Source organism: Humulus lupulus, chromosome 3 (genome assembly GCF_963169125.1).
Source record: "Humulus lupulus chromosome 3, drHumLupu1.1, whole genome shotgun sequence".
Lineage (NCBI taxonomy): Eukaryota > Viridiplantae > Streptophyta > Magnoliopsida > Rosales > Cannabaceae > Humulus > Humulus lupulus.
The window spans coordinates 71,809,547-71,834,559 of NC_084795.1; positions in this window are offsets into that span (position 1 = coordinate 71,809,547).

Sequence of the window (25,013 nt, forward strand, 5' to 3'; positions counted from 1 at the left end):
AAAGTATACCTACACTCACCCTGAGCAGGGTATTTGACCCCGTTGTGACTATTCTGCTAACTTGCTCACTAGGATTGCCTCGTGTCGAATATTGCAAATATATCCACATAATAATGTGCTCTTAATCACATAACATGTATGCTTACAATTATACCATCAACAGGTAAAAATTACAAATATGCCCTTTGTAGACGCTCAAATTCCACCAAGGGAAAATATGGAGGTTTATCCTCATCAGCCTCAGGCAAGCAAAGCGTCCCAGTATGTTTCTCCGCAGCTCGCGCCTCATAGGGAACCTTAAAGAAGGTGCCCCGAGAGGCTCGAGATCCTGGCCATGCACGGGTACCCTTCAAGGCCTTAAGGGTCTCATTACGCGCGGCCATCCATGACCCGCACCCGAGTCCCCACACGAGGCCCCGCCTCGCGTTAGGTTGCGCGCACCCGAGTGCCCACACGAGACACTACCTTGCTTCGTGTTGCGCGCACCCCGACTGTCCACGCGAGGTCCCAACTCGCGTCACGCCGCGCGCCCCCGGGTGCCCACGCGAGGCACTACCTCGCATCACACCGCGCGCACCCCGACTCCCCACGCGAGGCCCCGCCTCGTGTCATGCTGCGTACGCCCGAGTGCCCACGCGAGGCCCTGCCTCGCGTCATGCCACACACACCCAATTGCCCACGCGAGGCCCCACCTCGCGTCACGCCGCGCGCCCCCAGGTGGCCACGCGAGGCACCACCTCGCATCACGCCGCGCGCACCCCGACTCCCCACACGAGGCCCCGCCTCGCGTCACACTGCACACACCCCGACTGTCCACGCGAGGCCCTGCCTCACATCACGCTGTGTGCGCCCGCGTGCCCACGCGAGGCCCTGCCTCGCCTCACGCCGCACGCGCTCGGGTCCCCTACGCAAGGCCAACGCCTCGTGTACACACCAGTCGTGCCAGGGGGTCGCGAGGGGTACCCCCACCTCAGCACGTCGTGTCCGTGCCTCTAAGAATTACCTACGTAGTGGGCCTCGTTGGAGAAGCCTAATCTCTCCCCTTGAGATTGGCGCTGATGACAGGACACCACTCTTATTGTGGCTATAGCATGAGGAAGGATCAAGGGCCTCTGCAACGCACCCTTACGAACGAAGTGGGGGAAGCCTCATAGCAATTCATGGAAAGTCAGGAGGAATCAGAGTACGGATAGGATGTTCGTACTAGACAGGTAGTGGTCGTACAAATGAGGTACCGGTTGTGGTCCTCACCAGCGCCACTATGCCTGGTACCACGCCTCTGACGTTCGTACAAGACAAGTAGTGGAGTCATGACCGGGTACAAAGGTTGAGGTGCTCCCACGTACTCTGACCATGTGCCAGAGCCGACGCCACTACCCCTGGAACCACTCTCCTGACAGTGTACTTATGTACTACCTGGTCCCCTGGACCACAGTGTATCTGAGGCCATTAGAGCCCACTATATAATGAACCCCAATTCCCCATGGTTGGGGGTTGGAAAATTTATTGTAGCAAGTTCACCATAGTGAATGAAAAACTGATTTCACCATTGATCTTCTGCCATTGTTCTATTGATAATCTTGATCTTGCGATTCTTTCCAACTTAACTTAGTTGACGAGTTCTCACCGTCAACACCCTTATTGACGAAAAAGGGCCCACATGCATATTTAATACACATAAACATGCATAAGTATTCATATCACAATATAACTCATATATGCCACATAATCACACATTTTCAATTAATTTCACATAATTCGCATATAAATCTAATTATGCTCTCTCGTCACTCTATGAAGGCACTAATCATTATTAGCGAATTGTTGACATTACAATGGAGGTCGTAGAGAGGAACATAAATGTTTCCACAGAGTCATCTCTCCCATTTACATGCATAGTGCATGCATATGATTTTTGTAAGAAGATGTTTGTGATGATGATGATGATGCTATGACTTATTATGATATGAGTTTATGGTTTGGCTTTTTGAGGATTCTTTATGTTGATTTTTGGTTTGATTCTCCTTCCTGGGCTTTTAGCTCACCCCCCTTTTCCCTCTCCACATGCAAGAACTGAATATGTGGTGGCATGGTGAGCGATGACTGTTCCAAGAAGGTGCATGTGCTATGTGAGGTGACCGCATGAACGACGACGATCCTATGAACACCATAGTTTATTATTTTTTTATGAAATACATTTATTTTATGTTGGGACATATTTTATTTAAATTTCATTGTTTGGCTTTATCTTTTATGAAACTCAACTCTGGAGCATTAATAAAGACTATTTTCCTTTGAATTTAAAATTTTCGAAAGAACACGTCCTGGTTAAATTAGGGTGTTACATCCACTCTCAATCCATTATGGTGTGAGCAAGTGACAAAGATAATGCCAGATATTCCACTGTAAATCTTTTGGGGCAACCTAAACCTAGATTACCCAAAGATCAATGAAAACCTATTCATGGAAGAACCTGATGGGGAATAGATTAGACACCTAGCAATTTAAGTTCATTTTTGTATTTGTTTTCTAATTTGATGTATTGAACTTTGGTTTCTATTATTGAATATATGAATAAATTGTTGTGTTTTTTTTTTTTTAATTTATTCTTTAAAAAATCTCATTTTTTAAAATTAATTTGTGTACCGTACTATATTACAATGGCACCAGGAAGAGCGACGCGGGCCGCAGCTGTTAGAGGAAGAGGAAGGGGAAGGGGAAGAAGAGCAGCTAATGCCCCTGGAAAATCCAGTGGATCCAAAAATCAAGGATCCTCAGATAGAAATAGCTAGGCTGCGGGAATAGCTAAGGCTAAGAGATGAGGAATCAGCTCGAGTTGGAAGAGAGCAACCTCCGACACAAGCCGTTAGGGTAAGGAGGACACTTGGTGGGACACTTTATATCAGAATTTAAGCCAGTATACAAACGATTCAGGAAGCAGCGTCTGCCTAAATTTGAAGGGAATGCTAACCCTATTGAAGCAAAATAGTGGCTTAGGACGGTAGAATTTATTTTGGAACACATGCGTCTGAATGAAGAGGACATGGTATCTTGTGCATCACATTTGCTAAAGAAAGATGCACGAATTTGTGGTATATTGTAAAGAAAACTAGAGATGTGACCGCCATGACCTGGATCAAATTGGTAGAAGTTTTCAATAAGAAATACTTTAGTTCTACAATTCTCGAAGCAAAGGTGGATGATTTTGTATCTTTAAGTCAAGAAAACTCCACAGTAGTAGAATATGCAAAGAAATTTGATCGACTGGAAAAATTTGCAAAGGATATGGTGCCTACTGAGACTCTAAGGATTGAATGGTTCATATGAAGGTTAAAGTCGATGATTTCCAGAGACGACAGATTAACCACTATGGGAGTTTGAAGGAACAGATTTTGAAGGAAAGTGTTCCTAAGAGGGAAGCCCAGAGAAGAAAATCTAGGTCTGGAGATAAGAGAAAGGCACAGGACAACAAGAATTAGGAAGGGAATAAGAAACAGAAAGAGGCACCGAGCGGCGGTCAAAACCCCAATAATATTGAAGTGCCAACTTGTCCAAAGTGCAACCGCAAGCATCGTGGTCGAGCTAACACGCGAGCCTGATACAAGTGTGGATAATAGGGTCATATAAAAAGAAATTTTCCCCAAATGCAAGCTGAGAATTGGGGACAGTAGAAGAATGACAACTTGGTACCGGCTCGGGTGTTCGCACCAACCGAAGGTGAAGCGAGGCCAGCAATACCTTGGTAACAGGGCAGCTATCTATTGCTGGTACATGTCTTCGAGTTTTATTTGATTTTGGAGCTACACATTTATTTATTTCTATGAAATTTGATGCTAGACTAGAACTACCCTATAAAACTTTTAGGGAGAATTTTGTTACCACATTCCCATCGAGAGAGGTGATGTTGTCAACCAAGTAATTAAGGTCTTTCCAATCATGATTGAGGGTAAGGAATGCCCAGGGGCTTAGTGGAACTTGACATGATGGACTATGATGTGATTCTCCAAATGGCTGGTTAGCAAAGTACGATGCAACCATCGACTGTAGGAAGAAAATAGTGGTATTCAGATCACAAAAGGGTGAGCAAATCGTCCTCATGGGAGAAGCGTCGGAACTCAAAACTCTAATAATCTCAACATTAAAGGCTCAATTGATGCTGGCCAAGGGATGTCAATAATTTTGGGCAAGCGTACTCGAAACTAAGAAGGATTCACAGTTGAGGCCGATTGATGTTCGAATTGTGTGTGAGTTCCCGGATGTATTTATAGAAGATCTACCTGGCTTACCGCCAAATAGAGAAATTGAATTTGTGATTGAGCTCACACTAGAGATGTTGCCTATTTATAAAGCACCCTTTCGAATGGCACCAACAGAGTTAAAGAAGCTAAAGACACAACTACAAGAGCTATTGGATAAGACATTCATAAGGCAAAGTTACTCTCCCTGGGGCATGCCAGTATGTTTCGTACAGAAGAAGGACAGGAACATGTAGATGTGCATAGACTATAGGGTGCCCAACAAGGTGACAATTAAGAACAAGTACCCTTTACCCCAAATTGATGACCTATTTGATCAAATGCAAGGAGCTGTAGTGTTCTTAAATATTGATCTACGGCCAGGGTATCATCAGTTGAAAGTGAGGGAAGAGAACATTCCTAAGACTTCATTTAGGACTCGATGTGGGCATTATGAATTTTTAGTAATGTCCCTCAGACTCACTTACGCCCCAGCAGCCTTTATGGATTTGATGAATCGAGTATTCAAGGATTTTTTTGACAATTTTTTCATGGTGTTCATTGACGACATCCTCATATACTCAAAATCTGAGGTAGAACACGAAGAACATCTAAGATTGACATTAAGGAGATTACGAGAGCACAAATTATTTGCTAAGTTAAAGAAATGCAAATTTTAGTTGGAGAAAGTAGCTTTTTTAGGCCATATCGTGTTAAAGGATGGAGTTTCAGTGGATCCAGCCAAGATTGAGGTTGTGAAAGATTGGCCTCAGCCTAAGAAAGGGCCTAAAGTTAGGAGTTTCTTGGGATTGGCGGGATATTATATAAGATTTGTTGAAGGATTTTCTAAGATTGCAATGCCCTGACGAATCTAACTCGCAAGCAACAGAAGTCTGTTTGGATTGAACAATGCGAAGAGAGTTTTTAAAGTCTGAAAGAAAGTTTGATATTCGCACCAGTGTTATGTGTGACAATAGGAGAAGGGCATACTGTGGTATACAAAATGCCTCTAAGAATGGATTTGGGTGTGTATTGATGCAAGAAGATAAAGTTGCGGCCTACGCCTCGAGACAACTAATATAGCATGAGCTAAGGTACCCTACTCATAACTTGGAGTTGGTAGTCGTAGATTATGCTCTTAAGATTTGGAGGCACCATCTTTATGGAGAGAAGTGCAAAATTGACACAAACCATAAGAGTTTAAAGTATTTCTTCACTCAGAAGGAGTTGAACATGAGGCAATGAAGGTGGTTGGATCTTGTAAAGGATTATGATTGCGAGATACTACACCACCCAGGAAAGGCCAACATAGTGGGAGATGCTCTATGTAGGTGCAATTATGGAAGCGTCTCGACACATAGAGGAAGCCACTACAATATGAGATTGTTAGGGTAGGAATCAATCTAGTGACTGGGAGTATGTCAGGCCTCACCATACAATCGACCATATTGTAGCAGATCAAGGAGAAACAAAAAAAATGATGTGGTGCTAGTAAAGCAAGAAGCGCTGATTCAAAAGGATGGCAACAGTAATTTCACTATGTCTAGTGGGGGGTTGATGAGTTACAAGAACAGGATATGTGTGCTCGATGACAAAGAGATTAAGGATAGAATCATGAAAGAGGCACACACTACACCATATTCCCTACACCCTGGGTCTACCAAGATGTATAATGACCTAAAAACATTATATTGGTGGTCGGGAATGAAGAAAGACATAGTTGAATATGTTTTTAAATGCCTGACTTGCCAACAAGTTAAGGCCGAACATCAAAGAAGAGTCGAGTTATTACAACCTATTAGTATCCCAGAATGGAAATGGGAAATTATAGCCATAGAATTTGTGGTGGGATTGCCAAGGACCATAAAGCAACACAACTTAGCATGGGTCATTATCCATCTAATCACAAAGTCGGCACATTTTCTTCTAGTCAAGACAACTTATCCTGCTAATCAGTATGTAGAGTTGTATGTAAAGGATGTTGTGCGAATTCATGGAGTACCAAAGTCTATCATATCAGATAGAGGTTTAGTTTTTACCTCAAATTTTTGGAAGAGTCTTCAAAGGGCCATGGGTACCAGATGAATTTTAGCATCGGATTTCATCCTCAAACTGATGGGCAATCTGAAAGGATGATTCATATCATAGAAGACATGTTAAGATCACGTGTGCTTGACTTTTCAGAGTCCTGTAGTCGCTACCTACCGCTAATGGAGTTTTCTTATAACAATAGTTATCAGTCAAATATTGGGATGGCACCCTACGAGATGCTTTATGGACGAAAGTGCAGGTCACCTCTTCATTGGGATGAGATAGGTGAGAAGAAAATACTAGGTCTCAAAGAAATTAGAGAAGCCAGTGAATTGGTAGAGAGAATCAGAAAAAGGATGCAAATAGCCCAAAGTAAACAGAAGAGCTATGCAGATCCGAAACACCGGGAAGTCGAATTCGCAGTGGGTGGCCTTGTGTTTCTAAGGATATCAACTATGAATGGCGTGATGCGTTGTGGGAAAAAGGGTAAGCTAAGCCCAAGATATATAGGTTCATTTGAGATACTGGACAAGGTTGGGCAGGTTGCATATCACTTAGCTTTGCCACTAGTCTAGCAGATACGCACAACGTTTTTCACATTTCTTTGTTGTGAAAGTATGTGTCAGACCCATCCCATGTGTTGAGTTATGAGCTGTTAGACTTAAGCCAGGACCTAAGCTATGATGAGCAGCCGGTGCAAATCATTGAAAATGGAATCTAGGAACTGAGATTCAAGAAGATTCCACTAGTTAAGGTCATAGGGAGGACCTATTCGGCAAGGGAAGCAATGTGGGAGTTGGAGGATGACATGAGAAAATAGTATCCCAAGCTTTTTGGTGAGTCGAATTTCGAGGACGAAATTCCTTTTAAGGAGGATAGATTGTAATATCCGGACACACATTTTTTTTATTGTTATTTTATTTTTTTAATTATTATTATAGTTACTTGTTTTTAATTTAATTATTTTATTTTATTATTGTCTTGTTTACTTGTTTCATTAGTTGTCATCTAATCTATTATAATAGTTGTTCTTTTATTTATTTATTGGTGTAGCTATTTATTTACCTTTATTATATTTACTTATTTATGTTTTGATTTAATTATATGTTAATGTGTGCACATGTGTGTGTGTGGATGGAGCCTTGAGCGTGTAAGAGAGAAGGAAGAGAGAGTATTTAAGACACATTTTCTATGTAGGGAAATTGTATTAAGAAATAAGAAGAAAGGAATCAAAGTTATACCTTATTTAGAAGATGAGGTAATTTGGCAATAAGAGATGACTAAATGATGAGTGTACAAATATCTAGGGATTTTCCCTATGAATTTCGAAATTTAAGGTGTATCATCTATTAGAGATTTGGTTGCCAACCCTTGACCTAGCCTCAATGAAATAGTCATAACTTGAGTTTTCGATATCCAATTTAGAAAAAATTGACACCATTATAAATCTAATTAAATTATCTATAACTTTTGAGAAATAGAGTTTTCCCTAAAACGCAACGAAAAAAGGTCAAAATTGAGTCTTGAGTTACAGGACCCTAAAGTTACGAAAAGAGCACAATTTCCTTATTAAGTGTGGACAAGCAAGGAGAGAGAGAGAGAGAGAGAGAGAGAGATAGAGAGAGACAAATGGAAAGGAAATTTGATTTCCTAATTACTCTAGTTATTCTCTGGATAGGTCAAAGTTTTAATTGTCTTGATTAGATGAGTAGATAATTGGGAGAAATTGGGCAAGCTTGGTAGTGGATTTCAAAATTTATGGAAAGTATAAGCTTAATTGATTTTATGACAAGAGATCATTGGATTATTTTGGGAATGATGTATCTCACCTCGTCCCTGTATGGAATTTTTGAAAAATCTTGAGAAGGAATCAAGAGATTTATTGCCAATCAAGACTTGATTATTTGAGGTATTTATGGTTGATATCTTGCTGATTGATTTTACAATATAAATAGAATGATACTAATTGGTTTATAAAAGGAATATAAGATCAATTAGCATTAAATGGTAACTTGGTGGTGAAGGCTTTTGGAACCTATAAATAGAGATCCTTTGCTCTCATTTCCTTCACACCAATTGATGCAAGTGACATGAAGGGCAAGAGCAAGGCAAGGGTTTCGAAATTTTGAGAGTGGAGGAGAAAGGCCATAGAGGTGTGAGCTTAGGAAGAGGAAAGAGGCTACGATTAAGATCTTAGAGGTAAGTATATGTAAGACCCCATGTCACTATGGCTGCTTCCTGGAATGACGACTGGGCCTGCAAACCAACACGAGTCTTTCTAGCTTGTTTTGTCCTCACTTGCATGCTTCTCGTGAAAACTTCCCAGAGGGTCACCCATCATGATATTACTCCAAGTCAAGCACGCTTAACTTTGGAGTTCTGAAGTGATGGGCTACCGAAAATAAGATGCATCTTGTTGGCAAAAGTAGTACCCATCAATTGATTTAAGCCTTCTTCAACTGTGTAATCCCAGACCTACATAGTATTAGAATCATCACACTTGAACTTCCTCAGGTTATGTGGGATTGCATAGCTTTACCCAGTCTTTCCTCCTATGGATCATGAGATACTAACTGTCACAATCACCCACCCTTAGGGGTTCGACGTCCTCGTCGGCCATACTTCTGGCTGGGTCATGGCTCTGATACCATTTATAATGCCCCACATCACTATGGCTACTTCCTGGAATGACGACTGTCCCTGCAAACCAACACAAGTCTTTCCAATGTACTTTGTCCTCACTCGCACGCTTCCTGAGAAAACTTCCCAGAAGGTCACCCATCATGAGATTACTCCAAGTTAAGCACACTTAACTTTGGAGTTCCCAAGTGATGGGCTACTGAAAAGAAGATGCACTTTTTTTGCATAGGTAGTACCCACAATCCATTTAAGCCATCTTCAACTGTGTAGTCCCATACCTACATAGTATTAGAATCATCACACTTGACCTTCCCCAGGCGATGTGGGACTGCACAGCTTTACTCGGTCTTTCCCCCTTCGGATCACGAGATACTGACTATCACAGTATATTAAATGGGGTTGATAGTTCTCTTCATTAAAGTTTAGAGATCATAATTTTATAATGGTCTATGGTGCATAACTGTGATGGCTAGGGTTTAAAGGCTTCAAAGGAAGAAGGGCATAAGAGGGGGTTCGTCCACCACAGTACTAAGGAGGTACCTTGTAATTTTTTGTGTTATCTTTCTTTATAAGCATGTAATCTTAGCTTGGATTTATTTTTTAAGAAAATTGGTTTTGGAGTCTATTGGAGTGCTTGGCCCATGCAAGGGGCGTGGCACAATTATGGGAAATATATTATATTTTGGGAATAAGTGTGATGCCTATACGTTTACGGTAATAAGTTATCAAAGGTTATTATTTTTATGTTGATATTTTATTAAGGCTATTGTTATTATTATTTTGATGATAGGTCTTTACCATTAAGTGAGACTATTCCCTCAAGGATTCCCCATCTCTCTCTCACACCAAGGTAAGGAGGTTAAACATGTTTGTTTGAATGTTAAAGTTTATGGAATGCATGTTGTATGCTAATGTTTTAGGGCATGTACTTGGGAAGGTAAAAGGTGGACAAAGGTAGCCACAATGTTGACCATGGGGGTCATAGAGAGGACCCTAAGTGCTTCCTCATAATTATCTCTCCCATTTACATGCATAGTGCACGCATAGGTTTTCTGTATGATGATGATGATGCTATGACTTGTTATGATATGAGTTTATGGTTTTGCTTTATCAGGTTTGATTTATGTTGATGGTTGGTTTGATTCTCCTTACTAGGCTTTAGCTCATCCTCATTTTCCTTCTCCATAGGCAAGAACTGAGTATGTGGTGACATGGTGAGCGGGGACCGTTCCAAGAAGATGCATGTGCTCTGTAAGGAGACCGCATGGACGACGGTGATCCTATGAACACCATAGTTTATTATTTGTTTTATGAAATACATTTGTTTTATGTTGGGACCTATTTCATTTAAATTGCATGTTTTGGCTTTATTTTTTATGAAATTTAGCTCTGGAGCATTAATAAAGATTGTTTTCCTTTGTATTTAAAATGTTTATTCAAAAGAACATGTCCTGGTTAAATTAGGGTGTTACATCCACCCTCAATCCATTCCCTTAACCGACCCCCACTCACTCACTCCCTCTTTCTCTCTCTACTTGGCCACCAAGGCCAATACACACACTCATACTGAATTTTCTACTTTTCAAAATAACGCAAGTCAACAAAATCACAAATCCCTTAGCTCTTTCTTTTAATTTCCAATCAATAAAAATAAAATAAAATAGATAAAAATTATTTCCCATTTAACACGTGTTCTAGATCTTTCTTTACATAATGAATAAATACCACAATATTATTTTTATGGAAAACTAATGCATGCATATCGTGCACATTCACACATCCAATTGCTCTAGTCTATCACTACTAAGCATGCACCTCCTTGCACACAATCAAAACTCATAAACAATTTCACAAAATAAAACAATTAAAATTCAATTCACATAATTACTACCAAATAATTCAAATATTTCAAATAAAATTCTAACACTTAACAAACAATAATTTAAACAAATAAATAAATAAAAAATTGGTGCTATACAACGTGTTAATGATAAAGTAGCGATATATGAATTAGTGAATATAGCTATACATATGTGTGTCTTTAATATTAAAGGAGTGCAGATTTCTATATATATGTTATAATAATTCTTTTGGTTCTGGTTCTTGCTCTTGCACTATAAGAAAATAGTTGATAAACGACACCCCTTTATTGACGGTTTATTTGGAACTGTCGTTAAATTATAGATTAACTCGAAATCTCTGTCCATTCTTTAATGATGGTTCGTAGTGAACCATCGTTAATGTTATAAATTTTGAGTATGATAGATGATGATTTCGATTGAGCTGCAATTTATAGAGGATTTAGAGTATGATGGACAAGTATGCAATTTTTTCCTCTGTTTGTTCTTTTCTTTTTTCTTTTTCATTCAAGGCCAATGATTTAAAATAAATTTAAAATTCAATGATATTTTATATCTATATAAACATGTTTAGCGCATATGAATTTAGATTGAGTTAATGTTGTGTATCCTCGTATTGATGTCATATATCAATTTTCAAATAATTTTCTACCTTCTCCTTGTCATTACTTTTCTTTCTTTTGTAGCCTCAAATTTTGTATATTTGTTTTTATTTTTGGTTTGATTTTAATTGTGTTTATTTTGTATTGTAGGCTATAATTCTACTTAGATATTTAAGAGAACCAAGGAAGCAAGAAATTCTTCTTCAAGTTGTTGGGTATTATTTCATCAAGTATTGTTTTCTTTCTTGCTTGTAAGAAATATAATTTGGTTATTTATGTATATAATTTTGTTATGTTTTACGAATGTATATGATAGATTAATTTTGATTGTAAATGTTTTATTTTTAACAAATTAACATACTCAAATGTAAATTCTAGACTAATTATTAATATAAATTGGTTTTATTAGTAAAAAATATGTTTGAATAGTATTTATATATTTAATTATGCATTATGGACTGCAATGCACTTTTTTCTTAAGAAAACAATTATTTATAAAAAAAGTTTATATTTTTTTCTTAAGAAAACAATTATTTACGGCGGTTTACACAAAACTGTCGTTAATACCTACTTTAGAGGGAGGTTGAATGAAAACCTCCGTCTAATGTAACAAAATATGGTGGTTTTTAACTGTAATTAAAATTTAAAGTGACACCTATAATCACTTTAAACGGTTGTTGAGAATTGTCGTTAAAACTCTGTGAGAACCTCTGTTACAAATGACTGTCGACACTCATTAACACGACACTTTTGATACACCACAATGCAAATGACACATATACACTCTAGTATATCACTTTTGTTCAGGTGTATTTACACTCTAGTATATCATTTTTGTTCACATGTATATATGCTTTGTGACAATGGTATATATCGTTTTTAAATTCTGGTATATCACTTTTGTTCAAGTGTATATATGCTTTATGACTTGGTATATGTCTTTTTTTAATTTTGGTATATCACTTTTGTTCATGCGTATATATCATATTATAATTAAAATATCAAATCTAATTGATATACCACCTTGAAACATATCTCTAACATGACCTACAACCATTTGAATGTACTCAAATTATTATTGAAAAACAACCTCATGTACAAAATCAAAGAATAAGTAAACTAAAAATACTCAAACTAAGTTAAAGTTTAATGCGCATGATCATAAGATTTTATAATTTTCGTACTTTTCATCTTCATAGGAATAGCATATATGCATCTTTTATGATTGTTCCTAAATTTTTTTGCACCTACCACACTTGAGTTGCTTCTTTATTTCACCACCTGCGAGAATCATATTTTTTCTTGTTCTACCAACCCTTCTCTTCATAGTGGGTGGCAACAAAACCTGATTTTTGACAATTTCAAGAATATCATTGTAGTGCACCAATTTTTTTTTATTAATTATTAAATTTTGTGCTTTATTTGGATTTATATATTATAAAGTGTTAACTGTATTTGAATTATTTGGTAGAAAATAAATTATTTGTATTTTGTTAATTTATTTATTCAATTTATTGTAAATATGAGTAATTGAGTTTTGGTTGTGTGCACCAAGGTTCATGGTTAGTAGAAGTGCACCCTAGCACTTGTGTGTGTGCATGTGCATGGTTGTATGGTGAGCATGCAATAGTTTTCCCATGCATTATTTTCTTTTTATTATTTTTAGTCTTTCTTTTATCTTATTGAATTAATTAAGAAGAAAAAGAAAAGGAAACAAATAGAGAGGAGTGGCATGAGAGAGAGAGAGAGGGAAAGGAAGAGATAATTTAATTTTATTTTTAGTCCTAGATCAATTTTTATTATTTTAAATTTAAGAAAATTAAATAATAGTAGGGAAATAAGGGATTTGATTTTCCTATGGGTTGTCTTGGGTCATTTAGAGTAAGTAGGATTTTCAGGAGCAATTAAGGTGTGTGTGTGTAACAACCCTCAAAACATACAAGTCCAAAATTATGCGGAAATTTAAATTTTTTACTTTGAACTCATTTTACCAAAAATCCATATAAAAAATCTTTTAAGATCGTGTGCATACACTTTTAGTTTAGCAAACAAAAATACAAATACACTTCCAAAGAGTTATAAGAAAACAATTATCCCAAAAAAAATAACAAACTTCCAACTTTTTCTTTTCAAACTGATGATCCATCAAAAACCTCCTCAGATCAGGCCACATGTATGTACACACACAGACTTCGGTGCTCACTGCTTCACTTTGCTTTTGCACTTACCTACAACATGAAACAACTAGATAAGAAAAAATACTTAGTAAGAATGGCCATACACACAAGTATCCTAAACCCAGTAATGGATTTACCTAAGGTAGTTATTGCTACCGGTCATTAGGGTAATGGATAAGTTCCAACCCTATCATACAATTCACAAATAATAGCCAAATCATAATCAATTACTTTGATTGTACCTAACAACCAACGTTACATATATCTTGTTAACCTACACTCAGAAAATCCCAGAACAATCGAGATACATATAATTACACAATTTAATCATCTCAACAAACATAAAGGATCTTGGCTCTGACCGGATTCCGTCTTAACGTCTTAGCTCCAACCCGGACTACCTTACCATCACTACAAGAAAAATGCCCTTTAGTATTAGCGGCGACCGAAATTCACCGCTAATAATGCCAATATCAGCTGCGACAAATCATGCTCGCGCACTGATATCAAAATGGTTTTCTTTTTTATTTAAAAAATTTTTAGCTAAGACTTTTTTTATATTAGCCGCGACAATGTCATTATAATAGTTGCCCACATCATGTCCCCAAAGCCACCCCGAGGAGCCCCGTCCACCCTCTCTCCTACAACGCCTCTCAACCCCCCACCCACCCGCAGTGCCTCCCTACCTCATCACCAAGCCATGCGCCACCCTGGAGGCAAATATATATATATATATTCAATTTATATGTATACATATATGTTTTTATGAATTTATATATGTTTGTATAAATTTATATATGTTTTTTTAGTTTATATATCTGTATATATATATGTGTGGTTGTGTGTTTATATGTGTGTATAAATATATATATGTATGTGTTTATATGTGTGTGAATAAATGTATATTTGTTTATATATAAATATTTATGTATAGATATATATATATGTTTGTGTGTATTGATATATATATTTTTGTTTATGTTTATATATATATAAATATATATGTGTTTGTATGTTTGTATATATGTGTGCTTATGTGTATGTGTATGTGTATATATATAAGTGTTATCCCTCAAAAATCTAGGGATGACGTGGTGAATGAGAAAGCGACATGTCGCATCACAAATCAGGGAAAAACGATGAAGTACTGAAAAAAGACAAATGAACAAAAAAGATAGGTCCAGGACCTATCGAGAAGTCGACCAAGCCTAAACCCCGTAGGGGTGGTCAGCCTGGCCCTAGCCCCTAGGGGTGGTCAGCCTAACCCCAACCCCTAGGGGTGGACGGTCTGAGATGTTCAAAAATACCCTAGGGCTGGTCGGCATGGCCCTATACCCTAGGGGTGGTCGGCCTGACCCCAACCCCTAGGGGTGGTCGGCCCAAGCATGCCCAAGAACCCATCAGGGTGATCGACACACCCTATCCTCCATAGGGTGTTCGGCCTACACTCTTGAAAATGGGTAAAACTCACGCTCATTCAAACAAAGATCAGCAGGCCTAGCACCCAGAAGGTCATCAGGCCTAGCACCCAGAAGGTCATCAAGCCTAGCACCCAGAAAGTCATTAGGCTTAGCACCCAGAAGATTAGCAGGCCTAGCACCCAGAGGGTCATCAGGCCTAGCACCCAAGCTATAAAGGTTTGTCGGGCCTAGAACCTAAGTCTCATAGACCAACAGAGACTTAGCATTTTCCCAGAGGTTTCAATCGTGCATTGTGTACAACGATCCAGAGAAACAGTGAGAAGACCTATGATCTCATAATCATGGGGAGGTGGACACATATCTTCTCGACCTAATAATCATGTACAAAACCACGATCCCAGTATTACTGATCATGTTTTGGGTACTATAAATAAAGGACCCATTGCTTCTTTTCAAGGGATCACTTTTTTTGGAATTTTTGGGATCTGACGAATATTTTGGGGAGAAACTCTGGGAAAATTAGCAATGAGTGAATACTTTTTTTCATCAGTTTAATTGTCTATCGAGTGACTCAATACTAGAAGCGAAGTAGATTAGGTTATTACTGTTCATCAGAACAGGGCTGAACCACTATAAATTTTTTGTGTGTTTGTTTAAGATATTTGTACTCTGTAGTTTATTATATTTATTTCGTTCAAAAGGTGTCGTACACTGTACATATGACCATTGGCCAATTTCACAAGTCAACATTTTGGTGCTTTCATTGAGAGTACAAAATAAGGAAATACATTTTCATCAGTTTTACGATGCCTCCAAAACCCAACCAGACAAAGAAGACGACTCCCAGGGATTCCACAACTCAGGATCCCATCGATCCCATTAACGAACCTCAGGTGGAGGTTAGAGATCAACCTGATGCAGAAGATCCATAGCATGCCTAAGCAACATACCAGGAGGTACCATACCAAAAGCCACCACCCTTGCGCTTAGAAGGAAAGAGAGACAAGAATAAATTTTCTCGTTTCGATAATGATTATGTACACAACACAAACGAATGCAAACAATTGAAGGATGAGATAGAGTTTCTTCTCCGATCAGGGAAACTCTTCAGGTACCGAGTCAAGACCAAAACCCTGAGCAGGATTCCAGAATTCCAAAGGCAGAGTAGTCCACCACTGGAGCCAGCGGCCGTAGACTTCACACTGGAAACCATATGTGGGGGGGCCCTACATAGCAGGTAACAGTAACAATGCTCGTGAGAGATATGCAAGGACACTCAGACATGAGGGAGGGGAGTCTTCCCAATGCATGGCAGTCGAGGAGCGGTCTCCAAAAAATCTGAATTATGAAAGTGAAACTCTCACTTTTACAAAGAATGATGCCAGGCACGTGAGGTACCCCACAATTACCCTCTGGTCCTTACCATTCAAATCGCCAATGCCCGAGTGAAGAGATGCTTTTTGGATACAGGAAGCTTAGTAGATATCATCTACAAAACATCCCTCGAGAAGATGAAGCTCACGGTCAAGGACCTGACACCGTGTTCCTAAGTGATATATGGGTTCACAGGAGAATGCCTAGCACTAGCAGAAACTATCAGACTACCAGTCAGGTGGGGGATGCCCCAGGCCCGAGACTGTGATGACATACTTCTTGGTGGTAGATTGCTCATCGGCTTACAATGTAGTGCTTGGAAGACCCCTCCTGATGGCGTTACACGCAGTAGTATCTATATGGCATCTGTCTTTGAAGTTCACCACAAGCGCAGGGCAAGGATGCGTACAGGATAACCAAAGGGAGGCACGATAATGCAATAATGCATCAATGTTCAAGGCAAATAAAGGACAATGCGAAAACAACATGGTAGTAACCTGCTGTGAAAAGAAAGAAGGAACCGATGAGGTTGTCAACATGGAAGTTGACCTTGAAAGAAACACTCTATTAGAGCTAGGGGCTCCTTTTAACGAAGATTTGTTATTATAGCAAGTTTCCCAAAGAGAGGTAAATGACATTGATCCTTGCTTTGGGGATGACATCATGGGGGTTGGAATAGTCGAAGATCTTGACGAAGTCCTACTAAATGAGGAGGACCCAACTAAAGTAGTTAAAGTTAGGAAGGAGCTAAGACGTCTTTGCCTGGCCACATAAGGACATGGTGGGAATTTCTCCATCCATGATAAGCCATGTCCTCAATGTGGAAAAAAACTACCCACCGGTGTAGCAAAAGAGGAGACTGCTTGACAAAGACCGATCTCAAGCCCTGAAGGAGGAGGTCGGGCGGCTTAAGGAAAATGATTTTATAATGGATGCCTACTACCCAGATTGGGTATCAAACCCCGTGCTGGTCCCAAAGCCAAACGGGAAGTGGAGAACAAGGGTGGACTTCACAGATCTGAACAAGGCCTACCACAAAGACTGCTTCCCAATACCCAGAATAGACTAACTGGTCAATGCAACGGGACATGAAATACTCTCATTCATGGATGCTTATTCTGGGTATAATCAAATAAGTATGCACCCTCTCGACGAGGAACATACTAGCTTCTGGACAGACAAGGGATTGTACTGTTATAAGGTGATGCCATCCGGCTTGAAGAATGTAGGAGCCACCTACCAACGTTTAGTTAAAGGCATGTGCCGAGACTTGATCGGCAAAAATATGGAGGTATACATCGATGACATGTTGGTAAAGTTCAAAGAAGTTAGAGGCCATGTTCGGGACTTGGAGGAATGCTTTGCAATACTTAGAAAGTATAGCATGAAGTTAAACCATCTTAAGTGCTCGTTTGGAGTTGGTTCTGGTAAGTTTCTCAGATACATAGTCATTTCACGTGGAATTGAGGCTAAACTCGAGAAGATCAAAGCATTGATCGACATGAAGTCACCTACCACAATCAAAGAAGTGCAAAGCTTAACCGGGAGAGTAGCTGCCCTCAGCAGGTTCATATAAAGATCTACAGACAAGTGTGTCCCTTTCTTTACCTTACTGAGGGGCATCAAGAAGATCCAATGGACCGAGGAATGTAAGAAAGCTTTCCAAGCCTTGAAGGAGCATCTCGCTCAACCTTCCATCCTATCTAAGCCAATCTATGGTGAAGTATTATTCATCTATTTGGCAATCACTGAGCATGCAATCAGTGTTGCTTTGGTGAAACAAGAGAACATGGTACAACACCCTGCGTACTATATCAGTAAAAGGCTAGTAGGTGCAGAGTCTAGGTTTCCCCCTCTTGAAAAACTTGCCTACTGTTTATTAATCGACTCTCAAAAGCTGCGTCCATATTTCCAAGCACACTCGATCCGAGTCCTGACCAATCAACCGCTAAGACAAGTTCTTCAGAAACCAGAGGCCTCAAGACGATTACTCAAATGGGCAGTGGAACTAAGACAATTTGATATCACTTATCATTCGAGGACGACGATAAAAGGACAAGCTTTGGCAAACTAGATAGTTGAAGGCACAAACCTTGAGACCCTTCCTACCAATCTGAGAATTGAGATACCAAGAAGGAAGGAGATACTCTTGTATGGAATCTCTATGTTGATTGAGCATCCAATAAACACAACTCAGGTGCAGGAATCATACTGATCACTCCAGAGAATCACCAAATCCATTGTACTCTCAGATTTGGATTCAACGCTTCAAACAACAAGGTTGAGTACGAGGCATTATTAGAAGGATTACACTTGTCTCAGGATGTGCATGTACAGTCCCTGGAGATATTCAGCGATTCCCAGCTAGTAGTGTACCAGGTACTGTGGGAGTATCAAGCCAATGGACTTAGGATGGTGTAGTACCTGAACAAGGTGAAGGACTTGTTGGCGTAGTTCAAGAAATACTCAATTATACAAGTCCTGAGGGAGCAAAATGCCAATGTTGATGTCGGAGTTGGAATAGGGTCTTTATAGGGTCGGGGTCGGAATAGGGTCTTTATAGGGTCGGGGGTCGGGATAGGGTCTTTATAGTGTTGGGATAGGGTGCTTATAGGGTCGGGGGTCTAGAAATTATCTTTATAACAAAAGATTGTTATTATTTCTAATAACAAAAAAATATTGTTATTATTTCTTATAACAAAATATTGTTATTATTTACCGTAGATAGCGATTGATAAGAGTTGGACGAAATTGAGAAATCGTGCATGTGATGCTTATTGGATTGGTCTAAAAAATTTCATGAATATGGTGTCATAGCACAAAGATTGTGATAGGAGAATAAGATGTCCATGCGTCAGATACATGAATCTTAGATTGCATACTTTGGATATTGTTCAGGCACATATATTGAATTAAGGTTTCCAATAGAGTTATGAACACTGAATTTACCATGGGGAAGTAGAGGAAGATGTTGATGATGAAGAGGTGGATGAGAATGAGCTCATAGATGAGATGTGAGACGTCGTTGACGATGTCCTTTTAATGAACAATGCTGAAGAAGTTAACAGTGGAATGGGTCAGTACAATGACGAGTTATTCAACAAGATTGAGGCTGAGTTGTGATTGGATATCATCGCTGAACTTCTTAGCTAAGTTGATGCACATGAAAGTTAAGGGGAAGATACCAAACAACACATTTGATGAATTATTAAAGTTATTAAAGTTTGCATTTTCGAAGGAAAACAAAATTCCAGCATCCTACTACGAGGCAAAAAAAACTGAGTAAATTAGGGTTGGGATACCAATCAATACATGTTCGTAGATATGATTGCTACTTATTTTATAATGAGCATGCATCTAAAGATTCATGTCCGGTGTGTGGGAGTAGTAGGTGGATAAATAAAGAGAAAAAGGTTCCGTATAAGGTGATTCGTTATTTTCCCTTGATTCCCCGATTAAAAAGATTGTACAGTTCAAGGCATACATCAAAAGAAATGCTATGGCATCATATTGGGAGATCGGAAGAAGAGGGGATGATGCATCATCCGGTTGATGAGTTAACATGGAAGGATTTTGACACCAGACATCCTAATTTTGCAAGAGATCCTAGAAATGTTAGTATGAGATTGGATGCGGATGGGTTTAATCCATTTGGCAGCATGAGTTTATCGTACAGTATATGGCATGTTGTCTTGACGAACTATAATCTGCCACCTTGGCTTTGTATGAAGGACCATTATTTCATGCTGACTCTTCTTATTCCTAGGCCAAAATCACCAGGTAAGGACATGGATGTATTTTTTAGGCCATTGGTGGATGAGTTGAAAGAGTTGTGGATTAATGGAGTGGAAGCTAGGGATGGTAGAAACAACAACATATTCAAGATGTGCGTGGCCCTTTTGTGGACGGTGAACAATTTTCCTGCTCGAAGTAGTTTGTCTGGATGGAGTGTTCAGGGTTACAAGGCTTGTCCTACATGCAACGTTGACACATCCTCTATCTGAGTGATTGGTAAGACATCTTATGTTGTTCATAGATGATTCTTGGCCAGTAATCATCAGTGGAGAAAGGATACTCAATTCGACTAAAAAGTTGAGTAAAGACGTCCCCTAAGAAAGTTTACTTGTCAAGATATCTTAGATCAAGTTAATGGCCTACCACCTCAAGTCACGGAAAAACATGAGAGGTTTGGAGGTTTGAAACGAAAAAGAGGTGCGGAGGATTGTAACTGGAGGAAAAAAACATCTTTTATGAACTTGACTACTGGAGTACGAACGAGTTAAAACACAACATAGATCTTATGCATGTTGAGAAGAATGTATGTGACAGTGCCCTTGGTACTATCTTGGATAACGGTAAGTCCAAAGTCACTACTAATGCAAGACATGATCTAAAGAATATGGGAGTTAGGGACGCATTGTGGATATGTGAAGATCAGAATAAATAGTTAATGAAACCACATGCTCCTTACGTGTTTACTCCTGAAGATAGACAAGAATTTCTTCAATTTCTAAAAGGTATTAAACTGCCAGATGGTGTTTGTTTGAACTTGAAGAAGAAAGTGACTGTTAATGACTCAAATATCATTGTGTTGAAGTCACACGACTGTCATGTGATAATGCAACGATTACTTCCAGTGGGTATCCGCAAGTTTCTTCCAGAATCTATCCCAGGCACCATAATGGAACTATGCAATTTCTCCAGAAAATTATGTTTGCAGACCTTGAATGTAAATGATATGGAGAAAGCTCAAACGGAGTTCATTCACATCTTATGCAAAATGGAGTTAATTTTGTCTCCAGCCTTTTTTGACATAATGATACAATTGGTGATGCATTTGTCAGAAGAGGCTTTATTTGGTGGGCTGGTATTTATGACATGGATGTATCATTTTGAAAGATACATGAAAAAATTAAAAAAATTACGTTAGGAATAAAGCTCGTTCCGAAGGTTCCATAGCTGAAGGATATGTAGCAGATGAGGCTTTGACATTTTCTTCCATGTATTTCAAAGGCGTGGAAACCAAATTTAATCGTCCGGATCAAAATGTGGATATAGTTTATATTCCATGCCACCTTTCAGTGTTTCAATCTCAATGTTGTCCATTGAGTAAGGGATTTCAAGTGCCTCTCGATGAAAAGACTCGGAATATAGCTAAGTGGTTCATACTGGAGAATTCTTCTGAAATTGAAGTCTATATGGAGTTGGTTAATTTAATTTTTTTTTTTTATGTTATTTTTAATGTAACATCTTTGAACTGTAACTCTATGTTAATCAACAGTGAACACCTTCGTGGGATCAAATAGAGGCATTCCATTGGGCGATCATAACCTTTTGCACAAAAAGAGTTTCGTTCCTAGTTTCGTGAGAAGGTAATTTATACCTACGACATTCTTTGTTGTTAGATTGAAATATAAGTTTCTTATTCTAATATGTTTTGGTATATTCAGATATATGGCTTGCACCAGCTCGGGTCATTAGAGAATGGGGATGAGTTACTAGCTTTAGTATCTGGGTCTGATCTTTTGGCATACTTCTATCAAGCATGTATAATGAATGGGGTTCGATATGTTACACACAATCAAGATCAACATTGTATTATACAAAATAGTGGAGTGTGTGCTGCTGGGACCAATGGTTATAACTATTACAGAAAACTTGAAGACATATTGGAGGTATCTTATACTGGTGTATATTCAGCGGTATTGGTTCGATGTAAATGGTTCAACACAGACCCGAAAAAAAAAGAGAAAATAATTACTGAAAATAATGTCACCAGTATAAATGTGAGTGGTGAATGGTATAATGATGAACCGTACATACTTTCTAGCCAAGCAAAATAGGTTTTCTATCTCGATGTTCTACTTAGAGATCTAGCTTGGAAAGATGTTGAAGAAGTGAATCATAGGCAAGTTTGGGATATTCTGGACAGTTCTGATCAGATTGTTGATATTGACACAAACTCATCCAATTTCATATTGACTGTTGAGCTTGGGGAGTTGGTTGTTCAACAATCAAATCAACTAGCAACATTCATAGGAACCGTCCCTCGACCTTATTCGACTACTCAAGATACTGATGATTTTATTAATGATGATGAAGAAGAAATCGAATACGTAGAAGAAGACGATGACGAGGATGACTTACTTGTTGACCTTAGTGATAATGATAACACCAATCATGTTTTACCAATAGATGTTAATTTGATAAGTGATGACAGTGACTATTGTACTTAGTTCTTGTATCTATGTAAGAAAAACTTTTTATTTAAATAATTATATATAAGAAATGTTGAACAATTTAAGGATTTCTTATGTTGTGGATTTGTAATCAGAAATGTTAAATAATAATTATGTGGTCATTACAACTATGTATTCATAAATAATATATATTTGATATTTATACTAACAAACAAATTTGGTCATATTTAGTTTAAAGATGTCAACAGATGTAGCTTCATACCATGGTGGGGATGGTGGTGGTCAAAATCCATCAGATCCTACTACGATCCCATCCAGTTGCGAGTCAAGTATTTTAAAATTTATTCTTTATTTATTTCTAATTAGACATTATTATACAACATACTAAATTATATGATGCACTTATTTAAAACAATACAGTAGCTCCAACAAAGAGAAAAGGTCGTGGGCTTCCCGCTGGGAGAAATTTAGACGACAGAAGCGAGAAGCTAGACATCCACTCCCCATAGTGGTTGACCCTATCACATACAAGGTGGTGGGAATGGAACATGCTGCTTTTTTCTGTCTTTTTGGCACCCAAGTCACATCAGCAGTTCAAGGATATTACAAGGATTAGACTAGTGTCCCAAAACGGTATAAGGACAATGTCATTAGTAAAGTGAAGGTAAAAATTTTAGAATTTACCAGCACGATTAACATTTTTTTCTTGATTTTAGCACATCTATAAAATAGATGGGCGGCCAGATTATACCACCCTCATTGACTGTATCGATGTTGAGATGGCTGAGAGATACCGAGATAGGAAACCTAAGTAGCATGCCCACTTCAATAAGTTCTACAAAGGACCAGATGATTGGGATGAGGTCCTAAAGAATCCACCCAAAGATGTCAATGCCGATGAGTGGAAACAAATTTGTGAGTTTTTTAGTAGTCCAGAGTTTATTGTGCGCTCCGTGAAGAACAAAATAAACCGAGACCAAATGAAGTACTCTACAACACAAGGCACAAAATCATTAGCGACCACTCATCATGAAAAAGTAAGTTAAAATATTAACTTAATTAAGTTGTATGAATTTATAAGTTCTCTAACATTCTTATTTTCTTTATTAGTTGAGCCCGAACCTAATTGAGGAATGGAAGGAGTATCACTGGACAAAACAGAACAAGAATTTTGTCAACGAGGATACTGAACGAGATTATGTAAGTTTAACTTTATTATCAATTCAAATAATTTTATTTTTCTTTTAAATAATATATATTTTTTTTAAAATAGGTTAAGTTGAAGTCAATTCTTAAAGATAGTTGAATCTGGTATCGATGATTCTTCCTCGGTCGATCAGGTTCTTGGTGAAAGGCGGGGCCACTGGCGAGGAGTTGGCCGCAAATTAAAGGGAAAAATGTTAAACAGCCCCTCTCAAAACACTCAGTCTCAGGCACCACTTTAACAGTTGACTGAGGAAATACGTGAATTGGTTAACATTGTGAAGGTCATGTATGAACAACTTCAGTACGTGTATCAGCAACTTCCACCTGAAAACGTTCAGCAACAAACGTGGAGATGTAGAATACATATCAGCGATTTTTTGAGAAGTATGTAGGCTGGTCTTCTGAAACTCAGACACATCACACATCTCAAGCTTCAGCTTCTCAGCCTTCACTAGGCCATCCCGACACACCTGCACCAACTTTGCCATCTCAACCTTCAGCCCATTCATATATGTATCAATGGTCGATGCCTCCATACCCTCAGGCTTATCATCCAAATATGAGCGGACCTTCGTCCCAACCCCCACCTCCTCATATGAGTGGGTCGTTGTCTCAACCTCTGCCCTACCTGTATCCGTACATGTATTGAGATGGAGGATCATCTTTACCTTCACAGTATCCATGGGTGATGCCTCCACACACACCACAAGCACCGCAGGCACTAGAAGAACGGGGCAATACAGAGGACGCCGAGGGTTGAGATGTTTTATATATTATTTCACTGAACAATAACTTTTAATTAATAAAATATTGTATGGATATTTAATATGGATAATATTGTATTATTGGATTGTTTTTTAAATAAATTATTAATTTTATGCATATTTAATTTTAGTATTATTATTTTCATGCATATTTAACATTGATATTATAAATTAAAAAATATTATTTAAATATTTTTTTATTATTTTCTAAAATTATATAAAAGTTTTGGGGGCAACTTTTTATTATCAGGGGAGAAATATGATCTTGGAATCATGATTATTAGGGGCAACATTCAACTTATTAGGGGTGAAATTGTCGTCGCGAATATTAATTATTAAGGGCGACTGTTTTGTTGCCGCTAATAACCGACATTAGCGTTGAAATATTAGCGGCGACTTCAAGTATTATTAGGGGCAACGAATGTCGCCCCTAAAGAGCCTTTTTGTTGTAGTGTAAGTCCTTTCTACAACCCAGACTTTATCTTACCATGTCCTAGCTCCAAC